Source organism: Durio zibethinus, chromosome 8, assembly GCF_047325235.1.
Source record: "Durio zibethinus cultivar Kanyao isolate XHJ-2024 chromosome 8, ASM4732523v1, whole genome shotgun sequence".
Lineage (NCBI taxonomy): Eukaryota > Viridiplantae > Streptophyta > Magnoliopsida > Malvales > Malvaceae > Durio > Durio zibethinus.
The window spans coordinates 4,162,525-4,172,434 of record NC_143169.1 but is presented as its reverse complement, the minus strand read 5'-3'; positions in this window follow the sequence as shown (position 1 = coordinate 4,172,434).

The window sequence follows — 9,910 nt, the reverse complement described above, 5'->3', positions numbered from 1 at the left end:
CTTGACTTTCGCTCAGTACACTAACATTAGGTGCTGTTGCTTTTCCTTGATCAAAACTTACCATTTCATCATTGATCAACCGTTGCACCTTATACTTTAAAGCAGTGTAATTTTCAGTAGAATGGCCAGTAATTCCATAATGGTAGTCACAACGGGCTGTAGGATCATACCACTTTGGATAGGGTGGTTTAAGTGGTTCTACATGACTGGGGGCAATCAAGTGGCTATTATAGAGTTCTCGATATAACTCTGTATAAGTCATAGGAATTGGATCAAATACAGGTTTTTCTCGAGTAGTCCGTTGTTCTCGTGAGCCACTTGCTAGGTTAGTAGGACGAATTTGGGTTCTTACAGGAGCTTGAATGTTAAGGCTATAAGTGGATGAATAAGATGGTTGTGGGGCTAGCTGGTATGGGTAGGATGAGGTATTATTCACAGCAGGATAGTATGGAGAGTAACCTTGGGATGGATAGGGTTGATAACCCCTGAATTGTTGTCTATCAAAGCTCACAGCTTGAGCTTCAGCTTCTTTCTTTTCTGATGTCTTCTTGGTTTCTCCTCCTCTCAACTTGCCATTTTTTATGGCACTTTCAATAATTTCTCCAAAGATTACCATGTCAGCAAAATTTTTTGTTGCATTCCCTATCATCTTTTCATAATAGGGAGGCTTCAAAGTACTGACAAATAACACTGTAGTTTTTTTCTCAGTCAAAGGAGGTTGTACTTGAGAAGTAATATCCCTCCACCTCTGGGCATACTCTTTAAAAGACTCATTTGACTTTTTCTCTAGATTTTGTAAAGATAAACGATCAGGAGCCAAATCGATAATGTGTCGATATTGGCTGATGAAGTCATGAGCCATATCGCTCTAGGAGCGAATGTGGGTTCTATCCAACTGAACATACCACCTGGCAGCAGAACCAGTAAGACTATCCTGAAAGACATGCATCAAGAGTTTTTCATCATGTGCATGAGCTGCCATCTTTCTGCAATACATGGTGATGTGGGTTTTAGGGCACTTTGTACCGTCATATTTTTCAAATTTCGGTACTTTGAATTTATAGGGGATAATCACATCAGGAACTAGGCAGAGCCCAGCAGCATCAACTGACCCATAAAAGCTAAATCCCTCTACAGCCCGTAGCCTCTGCTCTAGCATGCTAATCTTGGAACTTTTCTCAGCCTCTACTTTCATCTTTTCCTTCTTCTTCTCTTTTAAATCATCTAGATCAGGAATTGGTTCTACTGCTTTTTCAGTGAATACAAGATTTATATAGCTATTATACTACCCAGGATTGAAAGCTGATGGCATTTCAGGATATGCGAAGTGTTGTGGCGGGACCTCTTGAGTAGACTGGGCTTGAGGTGGGCCAAAACCAGGAGGGTACAAAGGGTCAGCCACTTCTTGCTGGCTTGTATTTCCTTCAACTGCTTTTCTTTTATTCATGTTATTAAGAGCTTCCAGAATCTTGCTTAGCTCACCCTCAATCTTCTCCTGGGCTTTCTCTATCTTTTCAAATCTTTGGGAATTTTTTTGCTCCATTTGCCTTACTCTGAATCTTGTGTTGAATCGATGGACAGGATTTTCGCTAGACGGAGCTATCCTGGAACCTTGAGTACCATACTTATGATTAGAAATGTTATGTTGTGCCTTATGTATGATGCTTTGATACACAGATGAAATGTATATTTTTTTGAAAAAAATCTAGTATGAAATGAATACAAATGATTGTGTTAAAACATGATCATAAAAATAATGCAGATGCATACAATCAGACAAACAACATAGTTAGTTCCGTAGATGAAACGTAAGTGATGTTGATGCATAATGTCACATATGATAAAAATAATACACAAAGTTAAACAATCAAAATGATTAGACAAACACTCTTTTTGTGTCTTAATTTCAGGGTATATCTATCATTGGATAGAAAGGGCTCTATCTTAGGTGTAGGCACTCTTAAGGTTCACTACATGTGATTTTAAGGTCAAAGTCTAAAGGTTCTCAAATTGTTCCTTACATCATTGTCCATCACAGACTAGTAAGGCACCCTAATCCTCACCCATTACAGGCTACAAGCGGAAAAGGTTCAATTTGAGTGGGAGTATTTCGCTAGCCACTGCGGAGGTATTAGACCTCACGAAAGCAATAGGTACTTTACTCCCTCCTAGAGGGACGGAGCTCGGGTGTAGAGCTCATGTTATGCATATGCACATGAATGACATAATTAACCAAGCAAATACACATAAATGAATAATAACACATATATACAAGAAGGGTTCAATTTTATTTAGCTTTTGGATAACACAAATTATTTGCTGGCCTAACTCTCAAGGTCCCCAGCGGGGATCTATCGCTAGACATGGGGATCTATCACTAGACATTGACTTTTAGGGAGTCGCCACCAATCTTTTTTGTCTAGGTGCGATTGGCCACCTATGGAATCTGTCCTTTTAGGGAACACCTAAGTTTAAGGGTCCCTAGAAGAATAGGTTTAGGTTTGCTAACCAGAACAGGGTTCGAGAGTTCGGTTACGTGTGAGGAAGGTTATAGCACCCTCACAACGCCCATCAAAAGATGGTACCAGCTTATTTGTGTTATCCAAAAGCTTTAAAATTTTACCAAGTAGTTAATTATTGAAAATTATTCTCAATTGACTCTAATACTTTTAGCAGAAAATTGAGAAAATTCCCTCACCTCAGGAGTATGCAAGAAAAACTACTGTTTCACTTGCAGAGGCTCCGTCGTCGGATTATTTAAAAAAAAAAAACAAAATCAAAATTAAGATAGAAAGGAAGGAAAGAATGATTTTTTTTTTGTAGGAAAAATTGATACTTTCAACTTTTTCCTAAAAATATTTTTTTGAAAATTTCGATTTTCAAGGAAAATTGATACTTTCAACTTTTCCCCAAAAATATTTTTTTTGGAAATTTATTTTTCTTTTAAGGAAAAATGATACTTTCAACTTTTCCCTAAAAATATTTTTTGGAAATTTATTCTTAAGGAAAATTGATACTTTCAACTTTGCCCTAAAAATATTTTTTTTTGAAATTTATTTCTGAGAAAAATTGATACTTTCAACTTTTCCCCAAAAATATTTTTTGGAAATTTATTTCTAAGAAAAATTGATACTTTCAACTTTTCCCTAAAAATATTTTTTTTTGAAAATTTTTTATTTTTATTTAAAGAAAATAAAATAATAAAAAATAAATAAAAAGAATATTATATAAACCTAATCTAATAAATAAAAAATAAAATAAACAAATAAACAAAGAAATAAAAAAAATTCAAAGAAAGAAAAAAAAAAAAAACAAAAACCTGGAGCGGCTCGGCTCGGGGCTCGGCTCGGCTCGGAGGGGCAAGCACGTGCGGGTCAAAATCCGGTCGACGCTCGGGTCGGGTCGGGTTCGGCAAAACGCGCGGATCCTCTGGTTACTTAAGGCCAAAACGACGTTGTTTTGGGAGGGTATAAAAGGCAATCCCCTTCGTTTTTTTGGCAGAACGCTCCTCCCTCTCTCTCTCTTCTTCCCCTTTTTCTCTCCCTTCTCTCTAAAAACTGAAGAACACCGATGCCGGATTCTGGAAAATGTCACCGGAATCTGGAAATTTCACCGGAAGTTGGCCGGAAGATCGTCGATTTCTGGGATTCTTCGTCGAAAACTGGGCAGGTCGTCGGAAACTTCAATGTTCGCTGGAATTGTGGCCGGAAAATTCAAATTTCGACTGAATTTTCGTCGGAATCTGAAAATTTCCCAGAAATTTCCAAAAAAATTTTTTCGCCAAAAATTTCTAAAAATTTTTTCTCACTCCCAGAACACTCCTAAACTTTTCTAGCTTCCTATACGCCTCATTTTCTCTCAAATCAGTAGCTTTGCTTACTGTTTTCTGTGTGTCTTGCATTCTGTTCCAGAGTCCCTTTTATAGGGATTGATCAGGAGTTCCTGATCAATCCCAATTCCTCCTTGGACGGGAATTCAATCTTTGAATCCCACTGGACTCTTCTGATTGAATTCCCATTTTCAATGGGATTCTTCCACTTTCAATCCTAGCCCTCCAAAAATCAAATAAAAAAAATACTAGATAATTAGAAAAGATAAATCAAAAAAATATATTATGGGATAAATAAAAAGAATAATATCAGATATATAAAAATACGAAAATAAATAAAATAAAAGATAAAAATAAAAAAATATATATTAGTAATAATAAGTAAATAATAAATATATAGGATATACATAAAATAAAAAATAAAATAATAATAACCAAGATACAATTGGACTTACCCCTTTGGGCCAGGCCCAATTGATCCGGGCCTGGACCAAATTGGGTGTCTACAACATACTTTACCAATATCAGTATGTAGTTACTTTCATTTGCAATGCATAAAAAAATATTCATCTTTACAAAAATAAATAGATAAACAAAATGAAACAGAATAAGTTAAAGCCAAAGACATAGAGAATCCATAATATATAAGGAAAATGGAATCACAAATTAGACCAACTAATGATAAAAATGTTTGTCATAATGGTTAAAAATAAAGATACTAAATAAACAAATAAGGTAAAACATAATGTACCATCATCCATCATGAACAAACCTAAACGAATGAAAAACAAATAACTATTAGTCATATAAATCTATTCTTGAGAAAAAAAAAATAATAGAAACATAAATTTGTTCATCACCTAAAAAATGAGTAAAATATTGAATAGTTACCACGAGTAACTGAAATTGGTTTTGGAGAAAGCTCCTTTTTTGAAAGAATTACATAGTCAGCATATGTGCCCCTCACAGCAATTAGATGCAGAGCACCAAAAACTTCTTGTCTTACAATCAATGACTGCACTGAAGCTACAAGAGCTACAACTTCACCACTTATATCACATCATAAAAGGAGAGGCAAATGAGGTTCGAATATAGAATAACCATAGCTTGATCTCATATGAGAAAGCACAAATTCAGAAACCAAAGATTAATTTCGCCAAACTGATTTTAAATTTGTTTATTTTGTTCTCATATTTCATCGTATCCAAATGACCAACTCTTAAATGAATTATGCAAATTAAATGAATTCAAACAAATTAAATAAAGAACACAAAGCAATTTGCCAAAAAACCTATTTCGACTATCATCCATACAACCCCATTCCAAATAATACTACTGTTACACCATTTTAAATCAAAATAAAATAACATGCAAACCTCACAAAAAAAAATAATTTAGACAAATTAAATAGCAAAAAGAACATAATATTCAAAAAATAGTGTTCAATAAGAAAGAAAAAAATTAAAAACCACAAAAACCCAAACCCTATTTAACAATTCAGCTCCATTAAACAAAATTCAAGTATGTAACACCAAAATCATCAATCATAAAAAAGATTTAAAATAAAAAAAATAAAAAAATAAACCAAAGTGTTAATAAGTTTGACGTTTTTGCCTTGTTCTCTGGGGATGACAACTTTTGGATTTGAAGAAGGAATGTGTTGAATCACTTGCAAAGTTGACAAAGATGAAAATGAAGAAGCTTTAATTATGCAAAGAGAGAAAGAGATGTGGGTGTGAAGTTGTACATAAGAAGAAGAAAAAGAAAAAGAAGAACATGGCAAAGGAAAATGAGATAAAAAGAGAGTACAAAGAAAGTAGAGCCATTGAAACATGTTGGGCAAAGCAAGGATGGGCCAAAAGCTTCCAATATAAAGCTATTAAGAAAAAAATAAAATAAAAAAGGACAGTTGTCAACCTAAAATTCTTAAGAGATCTCTTTTATCTATAGTAGTATTGATTATTTATGATTATTTAATATTTTTTATTATTTTATTTTCATAAAACTTTTGTTTTTTTCATATAATATTAGTAAAATATTAATAAAAATAAATAAATATTGGAGTTGAAAGGACATTTTAATAAATACTTCTAAAAGTTTTCATTACTAACTCTTCCATTACTCATTTATATTATATCTACTTAATTGTTTGATAATTATTAGGTAAATTTGAATAATTAGTTTTCTCTTTTTTACAATTTTTAATTGAGTACTATTGACTTACTAAAATTGCTTTTTTTAATTTGCTTCTATCTTGTGAAATAAAAATTTTTTTTTTTCAAAAAATGCCATACTAAATTGTGTAGTATTTAGTTACATAAAATTTCACATGAAGCCTAAATAATTTAATTTTATTTCATAAAATGCAACAGTTTAAGTTATTATTTTTTACACTTTTGGTTGCCTATATTTATATAAGTTCTTGACTTTTGATTTTCTTTACATTTATACTTTTTTCAATTGTTTTTGTTAAAATTTTTTTAAACTTTTGATTTTCTTCATCACTTACGATTTTCTTTTTATTTTTTGGACTATATAAGTGACATTCCATTTACTATTGGTTAGATTATCTTTAAATTATAGTAGTTATGAAAATAATAATTATAGTGGCTTATAATTCTTTAATATTTGACTCGTTAATATTGCAATGAGTTTTATTAATCTTATAATTTTTTTCATATAACAATATTAAAACATTACTAAAAATAAATAAACACTAGAGTTGAAAGGACATTTTAATAAATCCAAAGTTTTAATTTGGAACTTTTCTATTGCACATTTATATATGTACATAATTGTTTGTGATAATTAGGTAAATTTAAATAATGAGTTTCTTTTATTTTATTATTTTTAATTCAAATACGATTACATTATCATTTTTTTAATTCTACCTATCAAATAAAATAATATATATTTTGATATTTAAAGTGTATTAATAACCACTCAAGTTTTTCATTGTTGATTATACTAAAATTAGTTATTCAATTTTGGAAAATGATGAAATTGAGTTAAAACTTTCATTACATTTTTAGGTTTTTATGTATCAAATAGAAAAAATACAATGAACTGCAACATAATAAATTGTATATCTTATTGTATATAATATACATCATTTATCCAAAATCATATGTTTGATTCGTTTGTTAAATTAAACATTCTATCTTTTATTAAAATTTTGTATTAAAATAATTAAAAATAGACAATTAATATCACCGCCTATGAGATAAGGGTAATAAATTTGGTTATTAAAAATAATATCTTTAATTTTCTATAAATATAAAATTTTAATAAAAAATAGATTCAAAATATTTTTTTTGAGAAAAAAGATTTTTTTAAATAAAATAATAAATCTATTTTAATAATAATATTATCAATAATTAAATTATTAATAATATAAAATAAAAAAAGTTTTCGATATGAATACCATTTTATTTTATTCTTTATAATAATTATAATAATCAATAATTATTTTTTTGTGTGAATAATCAATAACTGTTATGTAACATAAAATAACTAACTCGAGTCTTAAGGAAATGTTTATCTTAACATTTAGAAATTTTGAAAGTCTAAGATGCAATAGAAAGAGTTAGCTTTATTTGATGGGAGATAGTTGACATTTTTTTTTTGTAATTTAACACATAATAAGCTTGGAATTAAAACATAAGTACAAAGACATAAGCGTATTGGTAGTTATTAGTTAATAATTTTAGTTGTAAGTTTTTTGTCGGCTTCCATGCTTTATAATATCTACTTCATAAAAAAAAATTAAAAAGAGATTTTTACTAATATAATAACATTTCATATTGGATTAAATCAAGTTTAAACTTAACATATCATGCCAAGGTCTTACATGAGTAAAATAATAAAAATATTTTTAAAATTAAAATATTAGAAGATTTTTAATATTAGTATTTTAATTTTTTTAAAAAAATTAAATAAAAATATTTATATTAATATAATAATATTTGGGTCAGATCAAATTAAACATTAACTTAAAAAAATCATATTCAAAGTCCAATTTGAGTAGAATTGTGCTCACGCTCTTTTCTAAAAATTATCTTTCTCATTTTAAAAGCGAAAGATAATTTTCAAAAGAATGCCTTCTTTTTTTATTGGCCAATAAATTATTTGCAGATAATCAACCAATTTTTTACCATATAAACATCGTAAAATGTAAAATTTTTCAAAAGTTATTTTTCACGAAACAAAGAAAATCTTAATTTTTTAACACCAAAACAAGTTAAAATGATAAGAAAAAGGGAAATTTATAGAATGTTATCATATTAATTTCAATCTTTTCATAATTAATTTATTTTTAAAAATTTTTTATATTCTACTAACTATTACATTTAACAAAAATGATAGAAATACAAAAAAAAAATTATATTAATTTAATAGAAGGATCAAATTACACAAGTATTATAACTTCATATACAATAAATATTTTTATAAATTGATTGATAGATTTAACAATCAACTTGTACTTATTATTTACCTAGGGTTTCAAGTTAATTCAATATTCATATCATTTCAATCGAAAAAATATCGTTTTTAATATATACTAATGACTAAATTTTATTATTACCACACAAATAGTTATATGTTTTAAATTTACTTGAAATTTAGCATGTATAATTTACTTGAATAAAGCATAAAATTCAATCATTGAATTAATAAATATTAATAGTATAAAAAGATATGAAATATTGTAAAACTAATTTAGTTTTAATCATGTCCAAGTAAATCTTTTTTATTTTGAGTTTTTATATTTCATTATTTAATGATTTAAAATAAATCTTTAAAAAAGAAGAAATATAAATTAACTTTTTTTTAAATGTTTTCATATTCTTTTAATCATTTAAATGTAATTAAAAGGAAAAGGACAAAAAGTCATAAATTATTATTATACTAATTTCAATTTATACATATTCTTGAATTAATGATTTGAAAATAAATTTTTTAAAAAATAAAAAATATAAAAACTATTTTTTTACTTTTTTTTATAGGCTTTTGCTATTTCATTTGTCTTTCATAAGAAAATTTTTTCTTCACTAGAATTTTTATTTTAATTTTTGGTTTATTTCTTTTTGCTAAATATAATTTATTTTTATTTTAAATTTTATTTCAATGAAGTAATATAAATAAATTATTTTTTAAAAAATTTTTATATATATTTATATATACACATATTTGTACATATATATTATTTAAATATTTTAAAAATAAAAAGCTAAGCGAAGGATGAAAAAAAATACGTAATTAAAAAAAAAAAGGTAACTGAATCATAAATTATTGAAGCTGGCAAATTGAAGTGTTTTGTAGTTGTATCTTTATCGAGAAAAGATTTATATGAAATTTTTAAGCTAAAATTTATGAAATCTTTTATTAAAAATAATTAAATTAAAATTAAAAAATTTTATTATATAAATTAAATATGTAAAATTTTTAAAAATTTTTAAAATTTTTTTAGACAAATAATTTTAGTAAAATATTAATAAATTTTTTATTATTAAATAATTATGAATCAAATTTAAATTAAAAATAATAATATTTTTTATTAAATTTTATGAAATAATTTTTTAAAAATAATTTTACAAATTTCCCTTAAACTCTTCACCGACACATAGCAATAAGAAGGAAACGATAGGGTTTTGGATTTTGCAACAGATGGCAAAATTAACACGCCTTTCTCCCAGGGTTGGCGTACTGTCCTGCCTGTACTTTGCATCTTATCCCTGATCTCCCAATCAATTGCTATGCTACACTTCTGCCCCCACTACTCAGCAGCTACTATCACCATCATCATGTAATAAAATCTTTCACCCGCGCCTTTCCAGGGCGGCTTCTGCAAACCCACCCATTTTATGTATAATTCATCTTTGAAATTAAGGATTACCCTCTTTTCCACTTGTACTTGTGATCATTAATAATGATGATGATTTCTTTTCGACCTTTAATTTGACGTTGTAGAAACTAGGGTTGCACATCTGCCCATTACTTATACATGAAATCAGGTTGAAAAAAAGTCACCGCTCAGCTTAGTTTCGCCATGTACGTCAGTTATCAGTGTCTTGGATTTTG